The sequence below is a fragment of the Rhinolophus sinicus genome, linkage group LG06 (assembly GCF_036562045.2).
Source record: "Rhinolophus sinicus isolate RSC01 linkage group LG06, ASM3656204v1, whole genome shotgun sequence".
Taxonomy (NCBI): Eukaryota; Metazoa; Chordata; class Mammalia; order Chiroptera; family Rhinolophidae; genus Rhinolophus; species Rhinolophus sinicus.
The window spans coordinates 65,994,616-66,012,247 of NC_133756.1; the positions used below are offsets into that span (position 1 = coordinate 65,994,616).

At 38.4% G+C, this 17,632-nt stretch overlaps 1 protein-coding gene and 1 long non-coding RNA gene across 15 annotated transcripts in view; one reads left to right on the forward strand and one right to left on the reverse strand.

Moving 5' to 3' along the window:
• The window catches only part of PHACTR1 (phosphatase and actin regulator 1), a 503,766-nt gene that overhangs the window by 235,667 nt on the left and 250,467 nt on the right, over positions 1 to 17,632 (reverse strand). The gene's annotated exons all lie outside the window — the stretch shown is intronic.
• Positions 550 to 4,550, forward strand: LOC141572402 (uncharacterized). Its single transcript, XR_012497765.1, has 3 exons — positions 550 to 607; positions 767 to 948; positions 3,661 to 4,550. It is a non-coding gene; the product is annotated as an uncharacterized LOC141572402 (long non-coding RNA).

Consider the following 17,632-nt stretch of genomic DNA (forward strand, 5'->3'; position numbering starts at 1 on the left):
TGTGTTAGCAAAGTGAACAAGACTTAGCAAGGCAGTGACAGCCATGGCTCAGTAATAATAACAGCTACAAGATATTGAGCCTTTTTTTTTTTTGTTCTGCACTTAAGAAAATCACACTGTGTCCATACAATAATCCTGCCTCAGGTATTGTGAATCCTACATCACCTTTTAGACGCTAAAGTTGAGAGAAGCCTCATACCACAGCCACCTTGGGTGCTTATTTAAAAACTAAATAACTTTGGGGCCCCCAGCCCTGAGATTCTGGTTTAGTAGGTCAGCGTAGGGGCCAGGAATGTGTAGCTTTAAGAAGCTCCCCAGTGATCTTATGCAAAGCATAAGGAGGGAAATGGTTGTTTGCAGCCAGGTGTATCTGAGGCTCAGCCCCTATCTGCCCACCACACCCCGCTCCCTGGGATCTACAACCCCTGCCCTCCTTCCGGCCTACTGAAATTGTGTCAAAGGATGCACTATCACTACCAGTTGTTTCCAGAAACTTCCCCAAAATTAATTTCGTAAATACCCTGTGACTGACACTTCCACAAAAGGCAGGTCACTGCTAGTTTTTCCTCCTACAGGGCAAATTCTACATGTACAGCTCACCTTCCAGGTAAAAAGGTTTCAACTGTCCCCTGGGAATATTAAATCACTGTGTTATAATATGCTTTCAATCATTCAAATTCTACCAGTCTGTCATTTATGCTACTCATCTGCAAAATGTTCTGCCCCAACGAGCATATTCATAGTTTCATTTTCATTCCGTCGTCAGGAATGTCAGGTGTCCGTCAGCCCTAGCCTGCTCTGGAAGGACATGTCCGGGACTGAAGAGGAACTCAAGTATTGAAGTTGTGCTCTCTTTAATTAGATCACAACCAAGTCTCCCCTGGTGCCCATGGGGGTCTCCAGGGACCGCTCCTTTCTCGCCCGGATTACCAGCCAAACCAGCCACAGGTAAATCTCACTGTGTCTGCTCATGTGGGATTCATGTCACTTGGTCAGTCTCTGGCTAATTATAAGACTTCTCTTAGGGGTGGCAAAAGACCCATTTGTTACATGGGTGGAGTGTATGAGGGAATTTACTACATTGTGTTACAGGCAAGCATTTATTATTCTCATTTTCTAATCCTCGGGTCTTTCCTCCAAACTGTAGCACCTCTTAACTCCCTTCCGAAAAGAAAAAAATACTTTTCTTAAATGAGTTTTTAAAATTACATGCCTTTTCCACCTTACCCTCTGCCCTGCAGGCCAGAATATTGGACCTGGATAAACCCTGTGTGGTCTTATTAAAACCACTGAGACTGCGACAACCTTTTACTCATTCACCAAATACTAAACTAGACCTATGGGCTCTGGGTGTCTCTATCTTAATTGCCCAAGTGGTGTAGCATAAACACTGACACTACCACTAGCTTAGGCTCAAATATTAAAGGTGATGCCCCACAATTGTGGGGGCTCTTTATGCACATAAAGTATGTAAATAGACTAAGGTGTCCCTTCAGAGAGCTATGCCCTTGTTAGGTGATCCATCTTCCTAAAGTGTCTTCCCTGAGTTAACAGTTCCTAACTGTGCTGTCCAATATACTAATAGCCGCTCACTAAATGTAGCTACTAACGCTTAAATTAAAATCAAATGAAATTAAATGTCAGTTCTTCAGTTGCACAGTTCAAGTGCCCAATAGTCACAGGTACCTAGTGGCTACTGTATTAGATCGACCAGATCGTAGAACATTTTAATAATCGTTGAAAGTCTCCTTGACCATGTCGCTCTTAGAAGATGTATGAATGTTAGTGTTGCAGGCTGAACTCTGAAGCAGAGACGCTTTATCTCCTATTGTTAAAACAGAGGGTGGATGGGGAGGGGACATGGATGGAATGAATATACCTTAGTGCTGGCAGCACCTTGGAAGATGGCAGCTGGGTCTGGTGGCTTTCTGCACCACCTTCCCTCTGACCCTCAGCAGGCAGCAGGGCAGATGTGAATACACATGGGGAGGGTGAATACACACTATAATTCCCTATAACTTTTGATGCCAAGCGATGTCTCATATGGAGTCTGTTTTTGTCTTTTGTCTCATCCCATAAGATAAACCTATATTTAATTATGATCCCGGTATTATGGCTCAGCTCTATTGCTGCTGTTAATTATCTCCCTGCATTGATAATGGAAGGAAATGATCATCCTACCGCATTCTAGAAAAACAAATAGTGTGGAATTTTATTTTTTTTTCACTTTTAAAAGGAAGTAGAGAAACATTGGAAGGAAGGACAATCCAGAACATTCTATTACTTATAACAGATTCTCAACACAGGGCCTATGTAGCTTGCATGGGATTTTTACTCAGATGATCTAAATGGGAAATAGTCCCCTGAGATGACTTTCAGTGTCACTTAGCTGCATGGCAGTCTTGTTCCCATCCCCTCTTTAGGACACATTTAACTTGTAGGTTCCCTCCTCGAGACATGTTTGGGGCCCTAATACCTTGCTATTCAAAGTGTGATCCCACAGACCAGGACATCCTGGTTCCATGGGAACTTGGAGGAAATGCAGCATCTCAAGCTCTACCCCAAGACCTGCACTTTAGCAAGGCCTCCAGGTGACTTGGAGTCACGTTAATGTTTGAGAAGTATCCTCTAGCCATCAGAGCAATCATAGTATTAAGTGCCTACCAGTGGAATGCACATGATTTTGGTTCCAAAGTAAAATAATGGATAGGATCCCTGATCTCACTGAGTTTAAAATTCAGTGGGAGAGAGGATACACTCAGTGAAAGGACATAGAATAACCAAACACACCCAGCTGAAAACACGTGTGCAAATTTGTAACTGGGAGCAGCCATGGAGAAATGTGCACTTAATATTTGAATGGGAGCCATGTGTGAAAGTAGTTCTCCATGACTCTGCTCAATGTGGAAGAGATGGAGTTGATGAAGGAGGAGTTCACTGGGGACGTTGGTCTGAAGCAGGTGGGGGCAGAGGGGTTGCGGTTGTGATGGTGGCTGTGTGGTGAGGACACAAACTCTTAGGCCAAAAGGAGTACAGGGGGTGGTTAAAGATAGTCATTAGCCTGCCAGGACGGTTATACCCAGCAAGGCAGTGACTGAAAATTGAGCTTTCCAGAAGACACCACCATTATGACGATGGGAAGGCAACTGCAGACCTTGAATTTCCCCAAGTCTGAACGTGAGAAATAGTCTGTGATCAACTTGGAACTGAGATTTGGTTCTGCTTTCTGCTTATCCATGCCCCACCCTACTTTAAGTGCCCAACAGTTATTAGGCTTAAAGGAAGTTCAAATCAAAGTTCAGGGTAGAAATTTGTAAATGCTCATATACTGCTTTAACTTTTATGAAAAAAAAAAAAAAGAGTAGAAATACAAAACATTATCATCAATACAAGGCAAAGCAGTGGAACCACTCAAAGAGACGTACTTAGCTGAATAGCACCACATATATTTGATGGACGAAAAGATTTAAAAAATTATTTTTCTTCCCTAATATATTGTTTCTTTGACTTAAACTCGTTATCCATTAAATTTCCTGCCTGCTTTTCCTCTGTCTCCTTTCTTGTTCCTGTCCTCCCTGTAGTGGGTTGAATGGGGGCCCCTTCATGTCAAATTCCTGGGACATGTGAATATGACATTATTTGGGAAAACGTTCTTTGCAGATATAATTAAGTTAAGAATCTTCTGATGAGGAGAGCCCCTGGACTATCTGGGTGGGCCCTAAATCCAGTGACAAGTGTCTTTATAAAAGACACGCAGAAGACAGACACAGAGGAAAAGACAGACAGGGGAGCAGAAGGCAATGTGAAGGTGGAGGCAGAGACTGGGAAAATGCAGTCAGAGGAACGCCGACCATCACCAGAAGCTGGAAGAGGGCAAGGAATGGAATCTCCCCAAGAGCCTCTGGAGGGATCTTGGCCCTGCCAACACCATGAATTTGGAGTTCTTTTCTCCAGAACTGCGAGAAGATAAATATCCGTTGTTCTAAGCCACTGACTTTGTGATAATTTGTTACAGCAGCCCTAGAAAACGGATAAGTTCCCTAAAGATTAACAATATGTTATATTTCTAGTATAAGAATAGCATCTATTGTTTTTCTGTGTGATCTAAATGTGTAATGTGTTAAAACCAGAACTGTAGAGCTAATCTACAAAGTATAACTAACTGTAAGAACAGGGTTTAGAGTTACGTCCAAATGGTTCATGAACACAGAATCGGGCCACACTGCTGCTACATGTGTGTCTGCTGGTTTGGTTTTTACAGGTGCCGGAATGGAAGTATGGGATGGAATGGAAGGAGACTGTCATTAAGAGGGGGATACAGCTTCCAGGCTTTAAAAATATATATATTAGTATAATGTATTTATATTCTGATCAAGGAGACATGAGCACAGCTTGCTACGGGCGGCCAGCGAACATTCTTTGGCAATTCAGTGATGTGTAAGTAGAGCTCATATTCAGTCCTTATGCACTGCCACAGCTATATAGATGGTTTATTACAGGCATCTGTTCTAATAGGTTGAGTACCCTTTCTGACTCTTGCAAGTCTAGTTATTAAATATTTTGAATGTTACTCCTGCAGATAAAGGTTAGATAGCAGCTGCACAATTGGTAAGCTTTTATTCTCCTAAAAGAAGGGCTTTCTATCGTGGTGTTTTTCTTCAAACTGTCTTGGAGCCTATAGCAAAAGTTCTTTTGGCCTTAGCTTAATCCAACCTGGCAGGTTTGGGGTATAAGAGCCAGGAAGAGGCCAGCGGGCAGTAGATTTGAAGAAAGTTTCATATCTCTGTTTTTAGAATTTGAGTTCTTAAACATGTAGCTGAGATATTTAAATGATGTGAACATTTTCTTTTTCCTTTGCTAAGGGTTTGCTTTTTCCCCTAAAACTTTGAATAGAAAGCAATTGTACTCTAGGCTTGTGATAATTATGCTTACTAAGGGATTGTGAAAATTGTTCTGCAAACACTTAGCAGATAGCGACCTGACGAGAAGGGAAGATTGGAGGCATTTAGATAACTCAAGTGGAGAAAGAGGTGATTGAGGGAAAACTGTCAGGAGTAAACTCCTGAAGTTTCTTGATTGCAGTGTTATTTTGGAATGTTTCTTTCTCTTCTTGCATTGCCAGGAGGAAGTGGTCTAGTTCTTACGTCCAAACAAGAGGACCCATACAGGCCATGCTGTCAGAGTGAATATAAATTTTGTGACTACAATGGAAAGACTATCAGGTCTGGAGGAAATTTTTGCAAAGTCTTGTTATGTCAGACATCTTTAAAGTCTGTGTTACCAACATCCAAAGGAGGTTCTCAAGCTAAATTAAAAATTTTGGAATCAGGCATTTCTGCTCATACCCTGGGAAAAATAGAGGATAGATTATGTAGAGAGTGAGAACTGTTCAAGATAAGTAAGTAAGAAGTTTGTTGTGCTGAAGTATTTCATTTCTTTACATTTTGCTCCAAATTATATAATTCCATTTTTAATGAGATTTATAGCCTCATAAACATAGCCTTTGTTTTCTTTATAAAAAATAGGTTAATTTTGGTAGATTTAGACCTTTGGGCTATTTATCTTATGGAAATAAAAGCACCAGAACAAAGAGATGTTATTGTGATTATATGGCAATAAAATAAAGGCCACCAACAAAGAAATGGCTTCAGAAATGATGGCATACTTTTAGCATGATGCCACTAAAAATAATGAGTTACGTGTAAACTCCTTGGCTTAGAAGAATTTCCACAATGTACTGTTAATGAGACCAGTAACATTCAGAGAATGGACTATCATATGATTTCATTTTTGAAAATCAGATATTCTAAGAATTATTTTGTTCTCCAGATATTTCTGACTCACTATGTTCAGGTTCATGGTTGGATTGCAGTTTGTACATGCAGAGCCCCTTGAGGGCGATGGAACCAGGTGACCAGTTCTGACACATGAGTGATGAGTTAAAATTCAACGTAGTGGCTGCTGTTTCCTTTTTGGTTCTGGAGCAAGTCGAACCTTCCTGCTGACCCACAAGGGCCACATAGTATGAAAAGTGACCTTGTGTTGTTTTAAGCTACTGAAATTTTGGAGTTGGTTTTCCTGAAGATTAATCTAGCCTATCAAGACTAATACACCAACGACAAATGTGCATGTGTATGTATTTGTATATTATATATCACCGTATTTAGTCATCACACCAATACCATAAGATGCAACTATCATTTCCATTTTATGCTTCAGGAATCAGAAGTTCAATAAGATTAAATAAATTCCCCAGGTTTCACAATTAGCATTTCATCAACCAGAAATCGGAGCCAATATATGTTTAACAGCAAAGCACACCTTTCCTGCTCCAACTGTCCCACTGACATGCACCAAGCTGCGAGGTCGTTTTTCTTCAGAAGACCCTCAGCACTATTTTAGGACAGAAGCATATGGCACCATGAAACACAACCAGGAAAGGTTATCAGACTACAGGCACAGGACATAGAAACCTGTCTGCCACGCAGAGCGGAGCTGCTGGCAGTAGAGAACAGGGGTAAAAATAGGATGCACAGGTTCTTATCTATCATGTATATTGGCAGATTCCTGCTCTTTCAATCCTGAAAACAGACTGCAGTTGATACTCACTGATGTTATCCTTTTAGGGCTAGGATTGTATCTACAGTGTGGTGAGCTCCCCGGGGCTGTTGAACAAAAGCTCACGATCTGCTAATAATTGGCCATTAGGACAGAACCACAATTGTGTTTGTACAGAGCAGGTGCAGGAACAAGGTAATAGGAAAATGTCACATTGGCAAGAAATGCAAATTGGCCTTTTTTCCAAGTGTGAGAACTTCATTTATACATGAAACATAACTGTGTGTGGGTGTGGGGGGATGGGGGTTAGTTGTGAGTAGCCAGCTATGGGGAGATTTTAAGCGGGTATCACAGGTGTATAAGTGAGTGACATGCAAATTTTTCCTTCCAAGGAAAAAAGATGGTCTTATTCACTGAGGAACACATTGCAATTGCTCTAAGACTTGTAAAGTGAATGATCAAAGGAATATCTCTGCTTCTAACAAGCCAGGCTGTACTCTTCTCAACACTCCAGGATCCTGTGATCTGCTGTGCTTCTAAAACAGATTTGTACAGTAGAGAAGCTGTGCTGAAGAGGAATTATATTTATTTTTATACATTAAATGTCAATAAAGCTTCTCCTCTGAGATACATATTATATCCACCCAAATTATTATAACAACAGTTTGTAGCCATCCTACATGTAAAAAGAATGTTATTTACAGAAATGCAAGGGTAAATTAAAAAGCAAAGAGATGCCATATTCAGGCGTGCTATTGGAATTTAAGAGTAGAAGAACAGTTATGCATGTATGCGTAGGTAAAGATATACTGTAAAAACCCATTTAGGGCAACAGAGATGAGTTTGCAGGGGAAAACAGTCCCTTGCAGGGGGAGGCAGGAGGAGGCATAGCACTTGGTGAGCTTCCAGTGTGTCAGAGAAACTCTGCTAGGTTTTGTTTTTGTTTTTTTACACCAATCATAGAGAAAATTTTAATTTATATATTTATTTAAAAATATGTTTACATAATAAACATATTGCATATTGTATATTAAAATGAAATGTTATATAATATTGTATATTTTACATATATAGAGGATGCCAAAAATGTATACACTTTTTAAGAGAGGAAAAAACTATTAAAATTGTAATAATATATACCAATAACAAAAGATGAATACAAATCATGTTTGACTTCTGCAATTACAAGAGCTGTTCAAACAGTTACCATCAGCGTCCAGACACTTCTGATTCCAGTGAACTACTGCTTGAGCAAAATTGACCAAAGTGTCCACCTGTATACATTTTTTTGGCACCCCCGGTATTTTATATTTTTAACTAACTAAAAAAGTTATCATTTAATCCTCACAACAATTCCAGGATTTGAGGTGTTCTGACCACCACCTGACAAGGAAGAAGCAGAGAGATGAAAGAAGTGGCTCAAAGCTGTATCATGTAGACAGGCAGAGCCAGATCTGAAACAAATGCAGGCCATTCACCATCCAGAGACACGTTTGCTCTCACTATATCATGCTGTTGTCCAGAAATTTGCATGTAGGAAAGAAGCACTAGTGACATAAAAGTATCTTTCCAAGCCAACTATAGAAAGAAATTCCTGTAACTTCCTACAGATGAACGGCAAACCAGTGTACAATAGATATATGTACACTGGTATATCTATTGAAATAAATATTCTTTCATTCCCAAATCTTTAAGCAATTTATTTTTTTTAAAAAATTTAAAACATGCCTTTTTCCTTGAAACTCAGTAGGTGAAAAAACAGAATTATTAACCCTTGGGAAAAAAAATCAATTCTTAGAAAATGTATGAGTTATGATTTAAAAAAAAAACAAACAAAGAAAATAATCAGAGTATGGGCATTAAACCAATATACCTTTATATTTTACCAAACCTAATGAACAGAAATTATTTAAAGGAAATCTTGCAAAAACATTAACTATGTGAAGTCCCTTTTCCAGACTCTCTTTGTCTTCCTTTTCTAAAATTGGCAATATTTCATATCGGGAGACCTGGAGCCCCCAGGTTAGGATCCCCTGATTTCAAAGAAACACCCATACACCCCAGGCTAGTACCCCCTAAATCTGTCAATACCTTAAAGCTAAAGATGCCTTTTACTATTCTAAATCCTAATCTCAACTTTACCTTAAAAATAAAACACTACTGTTTTGCTTGCAAGAGAAAGTCAGACATTGCTTGGTAGCCTGCCTAAACTTGACGTTCCAAAGTTAAAAGTTCTCAGACATGCTCAAAGGTATTAATACATGTGAATTACAAGCATTACTCATAAAGCTTTCCTAATAATATGTTCATGAACCCATACAGGGCGTACCAGTGTGTTTGTATATTAGGATATGCTAATTTTTCTTAAATTGTCCATATTAAGTCAACAGTGAGTTGTTCAGAACATTTTATACACAGTTTGGGAACTATTACGCACCATTAAATTCATTTAGAGTAACCTCCCAAGGCAGGCATTGGCAAAACTAAGCTTCGTTTTTGACAGCTGTACATGATCAACCAATGGCTAGCTGACATTGCTTCAGTCTTAATATACTTCCAGAGACTGGCTTTGTCCTTGTGTTTCTGTGCTTTTAAGCATAAGAGTGATACAGGAAACATGCAAGAATCATAGGGAATGCTTTCGGCTTAATTTTTTCCTCAGGTTTTTGTTAACGTATAAATAAGAGATAGAGATGTTTCCACATGTAGTATTTTCCTATGAATAATATTTGCAACTAACAATGGAAGCAAGCAGAAATATATACGATGCTTTGTAGTGTATGGTGGCATTTTGCCAGGTCTAGAAAAAAATGGCTGAATTACTATAGCAAGATTATTCCTTTACCTGAGATCCTGTATTGTTTACTAAAAGAGATGAGCAATGTGCTACTTTGTTCTCCAAAATGACGTTAGCTCAGAACTGTATAAAACGGGGAGAAGATCAGTAGCCCAGGAAGGAAAGGGTCCATTACCTGCAAATGTATAGTTTTGGGTGTTAACTGTAAATACAAGCATAAGTTTGATAACTTGAAGAGACTGCCCAGAACTGTGTAGATCACTAATTATTGGAGGAATGAATGAATGAGTCCATAAAATCATCTTCAAATCAGATTGATGCTACTATCTGTGCTAATCACTTGTCATTGTCACCTGGATCGAGATCTCCAGTGGTAGCAGTCTTATAAATGAGTGGAATTCTTCACGGACATTCTGATTTACCTATGGCTCAAGCATAACCTGGAGGATCAGGAAACACAAAGGTTTCCAACTTAAGTGAGAAGGAGAGAAGAACACTTCTTCAAAATGAGGGCACATTCTTTATTGGATTTCATTCCCCAGACTACCAGTATTTTTTTCTTCTGAGGTGGAGTTGAATCAAGAGAAGGAAGAGATTGTCCTTTGATGGTAGAAACAGTATTTCAGAACATGTCAGAGAATCCTTGAGAAAGCCTTGATTATGTGTATCTGAGCTATTGCAGGTGGTGGTGTTGGGGGAGGAGCATGAATCAAATTGATTTGGACTGTGTACTCATATTCTGGAATTCAACACTCTGGCCCCAAACCGTTCTCATGGACTCCTTGTACAAACATGCTTCTTGCCAGGGTGCCAGTGCCTCCCTCTCACCTGGACTTAAATCCTCTGGGCTACGTATCTATGATCACTCCTTCTTCTTCTGTGTGTAGCGACCAAGCCTTATAAATTCCTCCTCTTATTCTTTCTCTCACTTATGATAAAAATCCCCAGAGGTGGGAGTGAAATGAGATGGCACCCCATCTCATTCTTCAGGAAATGAATTAAAGAGACAACTTGTTAATTGTCATAATTAAGAATCCATCAAAATAATTTGTAATTAATTAGCACCTATCTGTATATATCACAGTATTACTTCAGCCAATGAACAACTTCTCTGAACAGTCTTTCCTCTGATTCCTTCATAAATATTTCCTAGGAATCAATTTTTCCAGAAAGCCAATTGAGTTAACGTGAATTGCAAAGGTGAAAACTTTCAGATTTGTTTGTCTTCGAAGTGATCAATACACTCTTTGGTGGATAAAATGAGGGTATCGGACTACTCAATGATTGCTAAGGTCTTTCAAAAACTGCTATTCTTTGATGCTAATAGATGTTTAACTGCAACTATTGGAAGAGTGTCTCAAGAAAGAAAGGCACATAAAGACCTGATTGTGTTGGAAGAGGAAAATGGCACTCCAGAAGAAGCAAGAACTTTCAGAAATATCAAATCTTGGCCTGCTCTTCCTGCACCTGGCATATGTCCTAGCACTTCACGGTTAGCGACTCCAGGTGACTCCTAATTCCCACAATGCCATGCCTTACCATGGCTTCCCACATGCTGTTTCCTCATCTGGAAGAACATCCTCTTCCCTCTCCCAGGAACCTCTTTCTCATTTTTCATATCATAGCATTGAGTGCCATTTTGGAAGGTGCCCTCCGCACATTTGGGCAGACAGAGCTACCTGCTTAGCCCTCAGTGCCACCTTGGAATCTAGCTCAAGTTCAACATTTATTATCACATCCTGTAAATATTAAGTTTTGATTTCTGATATTAATATATTTCAAAGATACAGTAAAAGATGAAATACCGTACTACTCATGTGTGCATTTATTCAGGTTTTAAAAAGTTAACATTGTGTCCTAGTTGTTTTATTCTTTTAAATAGAATATAAAGGAATAAAAATTACAGATATAGCCAAATATCACCAATCATCCCTTTCCCCACTCCCTTTCCCAGAAGCATCTACTATCCTGACGTTGAAGTTTATGTATCCCATATATATTTTTACACTTTTACCATACATGTATTATATAGTATTGTTATATAATACTATACAACATTAGGAAGCATTATATAGTATTGCTCTGTGGGTTTCGAAGGTACATAAGTGATATCACATTTTAAGAATTATTTTGTAATAGTCCACACTTAATTCAACATTATGTTTTAAGATTATTGTGTGTTTATTATTGTAAAACTAGTCCATTCATATTTCCTGCTCTATTAGTATTCCAATAAAGGATTACATAACAACTTATTTACATATTCCCTCACGGAAGGTTATTTAGTTGGTATCTAAGTTTTTGGCAATTACAAACAATCCTTCAGTGAGCATCCTGATAAAGTCTCTTTTGTATTTTTGTGCAATAGTTTCTCTAAGGAATACAAGACTTGGAATAGCTGTGTCATAGGATATGCACGTCTTTAGCTTAACGAGACAGTGACAGATAGCTTTCAAAGTGATTGTAACAATTACCAACTCATCAACAGTGTGTGAAAGTTTCCCTTTTCACCTCATCATCACTTGGTATTACCAATATTTTAATTTGCTTTTCAGTATGCTGGGTGTGATTTAATTGCAATATCCTCATTTGGTAACTTACAGTTTATCTAGAAAAGTCCATTTTATCTAAGTTTTCAAAGTTTCATAATATTCCCTTAAGATATTTTAAATTATGTTAACCATGCCCCTCTAATAGTTTTATTTGTGACTTTTCTTGTTTTGTTCTTGATGGATCTTGCCAGAGATTTGCTTATTTTATTACTATTTTCATAACACTAGCTTTTGTTTTGTTTGAGTCTTGTGCTGTATCTTGGTTTTCCTTTCCATTAAGTTCATCTTTTATTTCTATTTTATTTCTTAATTCTTTGGGATAGTCTGTTGTATCCTTTCTTACTTCTTGAGTTGAGTATGTGGCTCATTAACCTTAGATATTATTTCCTAACATATGCATTTAGGGCTACAAATGTCTCTCTAAGAACACTTACAAATTCCATTTATTTTGTAAGTAGTTTTAAATTACTGGTTAGTTCTAAATATTTCATAATTTTGTTATGATTTATTTTTGACCTATGAATTTCTTAGATTTTTATTTAATTCCAAACATGAGTAAATTTTAATATTGACATATAGCTTTATTGCATTTTAGAGAAAATGCTTCATATAATAGCAACAGTTTGGAATTATTAATTTTTTGCTGATATAGGTTGTAACTAATTTTTTTAAGTGGTCCATATATTATTTCAAAGAACATGTAGTCTCTAGTTGTTGAATGTGTACAATTAAATAAAAGACGTCAGATCTTCACTATACTTACTAAGTTGACTGATCTATTAGTTACTGAGAAAAGTGTGTTTAAAAATCTCCATTTATAATTTCGGATTAGTCAATTTTTCCTTATAATTTTGATCATTTAACTTTTCTTTATTTGGAGGCTATTTTATTAGCTTTTTTTTTATCATCCTATGAAATATTCCCTTTATCATTAAGCAACAAATTTCCTTATCATTAATAATGTTGGTATGCTAATTTTCTTTTAGTTAATATTTGGCTACTGTATCATTGTTGCATCATTGTTTTCTCTGACTTTTAGTGTGGAAGTTTAATCTATTTACAATTATTGTGACACTTTTGTATCATATCATTTTGGTTTTCTATTTGTTTTTGCTCTTCTGGGCTCTGATTGATGGGGTTTCCTTTGTTTCTTTTCTTTCCCTCCTACTGGCTTGGAAGTTATATGTTTCATTTCTATTTTCTTTATAGTAACCATTAAAACTTTAACGTATTCTGGACTTATATATCTTTCCAGTATATTTTGAACAACCCTAGACTGCTTAAATATGATCACCTCTCTTCATCTTCTATATTATTATAGGCTTACTTTTAATTATCCCTTGTTTGTAATCCCCTTATTTAAAAAACATTCTATCATTTTTGTTTTGTTTTTGTTTTACTTTACAAGCATATTTGTCAACTTCACATCTGCTTCTTGAATCTCACTCTTTTTTTCTTGGTTCAATTTCTTTCTTTCTGAATATATGTGATTCATTCATTTAGTGAGGGTTTATGAATGATAAACTTAGGGTCTGTCTAACATCTTTAGTTCAACATCAACCTTATGTATTTTGCTTATTATTGTGTAAGACATGCATGTAAGTAGTTTAAAATTTTAAATAGTGCTAAAAATAGTTGTCTCACTTCCCCAGAGATAACAACTTTCAACTTTTAGTGGGGGAGAAACCATTCCTTGTGATATTTACCCCCATGAATTTGAAGTGTGATTATGATTTTGAATAATGTGGTTATAATACTCTTAATTAACTAATTTATAATACTATTTATTAATGATCTATTATAATAGACATCAATTAACTGATAATGATTTATCTCAGAGTTAAAAAGCCAGGGCTATAAGGTTGATAAAAGGGAAGAGTAAGGCAAGGAAGAATGGGAAATGATGCTAAGTAATGCATTACTGCACTGGCTACTGCTTCACAAGGAGCCAAAGAGAGACAGTGCATGTGGATCCCAAGTTACTATGGGGAAACGGGGCCTTGGAGCAGTTCATTGGGAAGAGGATGCCCAGTTTCCTCCTTGTTCCTATTTTTCATCATTAAAGTTCTCTCTGCATGAGTTTTCTCACCTGTAAAATTGGGGCTAGTATTAGTACCTCCCCCAGAGCATCATTATGAGGGTTGAATGAATTAATATAGAAAAGCACTGTGAACAGGGTCTGGTATACAGAAAGGGCTTAGCAAGTGTTAGGCATCTTATTGTTATTATCTTCCATGTCTCTTAGTACTTATTATTAATAATAATAATAATTATTATTTCTCTAGGCTTCATTCTGAGTGATGTCCTTAGATCCTCCAGTCCATTAATTCTCTCTTTGGCTGTATCCACTCTGCTATTTAATCCAAACACTTAGTGTTTAATTTCAAAGACTATGTTTTCCATTTCTAGATGTTGTATTTGTTTCCTTTTCAGTCTGCATTTTATTTGTTTGTTTGCTTTTCATAGTGGCCTCTTCTTTCACACTAACTTCTATTTCTTATTTAATTTTCTTATTGTAAGCATCTGTATTTTATAATAACCTTTAGATTTTTCTCTTATTTCTAGTTCTTCCTTTGTTGCATCTGCTGACTCTCTTTATTGTGGTCTATTTCCTCACGTGTTTTGAATTTTTTTATTGTGAATTTATGTTCGATAGGATGATTTTTCATTCCACAGAGTCATTTGTCATTTGCTTCTATCAGTATCCCAGTGATTCCAATGGCACAGGAGAAAAAAATCATGATTGCTTTTAGCCTTGGGATTTCTGAATCCTGTGGGTAGTGTAAGTTTGAATCCCATATAAAGGGACTGCAGTTTCAATTTCTCCCAGGGGCCTTCCTCTCTCAACCCAGATTCCCAGAGCTTAAGGATTCTTGCTTTTCCTTATGGGCAGAGTTTTTTAGTTTAGTTTTTATTTTCCTAGTTCCAGGTCTAAGTATGGGCAGACGCTTCAGGAGCCTTCCCTTGAGGAGGATCTGAGCTCATTGCCCTAAGCGAGGCTGAGGTCACATCTCTCTTGTCCCTGACCCCGGCACTGATACTCCAGCTGTCACTGTCTAGGATGCACCTTCAGGTCAGGCACCCCACAGAAACACCGGTTCTGTCCACTATGCTCCTCAGAGTCCTACTATGTCTCTACATGTTTGTCTCTTGTACGGGTCAGTAAGCATCTCTTAGGCAAGAACCACAATTTAATACCTGCCATTTTGCTCTTCTGTGCTCTCTCAGCCTCTAGCATAGTCCTGGTACTTGGCAAACAGGAGCTCAGTAAATAAGGGATGAATGCGTAAATAAATGACTTTAATTTGGGTGAGGTTGACACCTACTAGAAAGTTCCTTATAGTATGTCACTTGCAGCATGATGCAGATGATTTCCAAGAAACATGTAAGAGATGTGTCAGAGAAACTGGAGGATTAGAGAGACCTGGAGAAGTCTGCGGTACCTGATTGTTCTGACCTGGTCCTTCAACTAGTTTTCTTCCTCACTGTTTGAAACATTGTTTAAATTAAATAATTAAAATGGTATTAAGAGCCAAGAATAGCACTCAGTTGCTATAGATAGCTTCAGGCTACCTAGTTATTCAGTGCACTGAAATGAGGCTGGAAGCTTTTTGACAATTTAATTAACGTCTTTCTAGATCTTCAATTTCTTGAAAATTCTGGGGTGTTTCGTTTTCAAGTTGCTTACAGCGCAAGAGGGGAATGCTCCGATTTGTCCCACAACATCTGTCACTGGGGGATTTGGGTGGGGAATTGGAGGAGGGACAAAGAGGGAAGAAAAGCCTTGTCTTTTTTTAACGTAGAACTTGTCCTGTTCCTCAACTGTAATTCAGTTATCTACCTTTTGGCCATGGTAAATGATAGTGCATGCATTGTCAGGGGATTTGTGGATGTAAAAAAATAGCAGATAGGATCTAAAGATCTCTCATAATAGTACACACACACACACACACACACACACACACACACACAGTTATGTCAATGCCACAATTGAATAAGGCCATGTATTCTGATATGAAATATGCAAAGCTTATTGCACTGAGTACCTGATATTTTCATTACTTGAGATCCTGCTTTTAATGAAGTGTGTTTAAAAAATATTGTTCATTCCCTTCCCCCTGCCCCAACGTGATAGTTTAATTAAACTAAGTCCATTTCCTTCCCAGTGGTCACCATATTGCACGGGCCATTTTGGAAAATGTGCCTCATCATCCTGGTCGCAGCTTATTTCTCCAAGGCCTGCCAGCTCCATAAGGCAACAAAATGCTGACGAGGTCGTTTGAGTTCTTTAGTTATAGCTTTGTTTTGCTTTGTTTTTAAAGCGAAAGATATAGGAATCGGACTGAGTCAGAGAATAAAACAAAGAGCAGAAGCGAATATTTTTAATGAAATTAGAGAAATGGTAGAAGACTACTTTTCTGTTTTTGCTGGCCTCTTCAGAAAGTGTTCTGTTGGGCAGGTATTTTTGCCGTAATAGAGTGAACTGTTATAATTATGGAGTGTTGACTTAGACGGTCAGCTCTGTAAGTGGAAAATTTTCCAACATGGGACAGTCCTATGGAGACACATGATACTGTCCTGCAAACCACAGCCATCCCTAGAGTATGCAGGTCCCTGTCTACTTACTCCCAGTCAGCATGTCATCATGGATCTCTCCTTGTTTACAAAAGGAATGACATGCTGACCAGTGGGATCGTCTTCCAGGCAGGCCACGCTCCGGGACAGAGGGATAGACTGCAGGGCTCACAACCGACCTTAGGTGGCAGTTCTGAACTCTGTGAGGCATCTGAGCAATCTCACATGCCGAGCGTGAGGTGGGATGGAGTTAGCGGGTCGGCTCTCCCAAAAGATATTCTTATCCCCCCAAAAGAGAAACAGAGGTCTGAGGCCCAGAGGGGTTCTGGTCCAGGTCCAGGACTCCGCACTCAGACAGCTGCCATCCTGCAGCTCCAGGCACCTGATGAGGTCTTAGAAAACTTCAAGATAAATGCTTCAAAGTAGGGGTTGGAAGGGTGGGGGGCTGAGGAGAGTATCCTGAGATGTAGACCTGACTCAGGAAACACGAGGTTATATTGCTATAAATAACTCACAATTCCAGTAGTCTATCTAGCTGAGCTGCTATGACTTGCAACTCAGATGTCATTTCCTGGATGAGACTTTGTGCCTATGCAGGCAGAGTCCTTCACTCTTCCTTCTGGGCTCCCACAGCACTTTCTTCATGCCTCAGCTCTTATTTGGCTTTGTGAATATGTGGCAATCTGTCTCCCACCGCCTGTAGGCTTTGAGACTCTGTGGAGAGCAATTATATTTTGTGTTCCTTTGTGTCTGCACTGCCTAGACACATGGAATAGCAGTGATGTTTGGGAAATTAATGAATGAAAGGCTTTTCCACTTGGAAGTCACCTTATGCAGTCCTGTTCCATATCCTGATTGCTAATTACCATGTATAGGACACAAAGCTCTATGACAGGCATTGGATGCCGTGTTAAATATTCATACTGAGTGGTTAAAAAACAGTAGTTCTCTTTTTAAACCTTTGTTGCAGCAGCAGGTGAGCAAGAAGCACATTGTTCTGGGGGATTGATATTCCCTAGTGGGCACTGCAAAGTTCAAAAATGTATGGGAGCTTTGCATTCTAGTCACACTGACTGTATCTTGTTTGAACCCTTCTTTCACATCCATTATTTCTTTGATCCTCTCAGAAACCCTGTGAGACGGGTTGGCT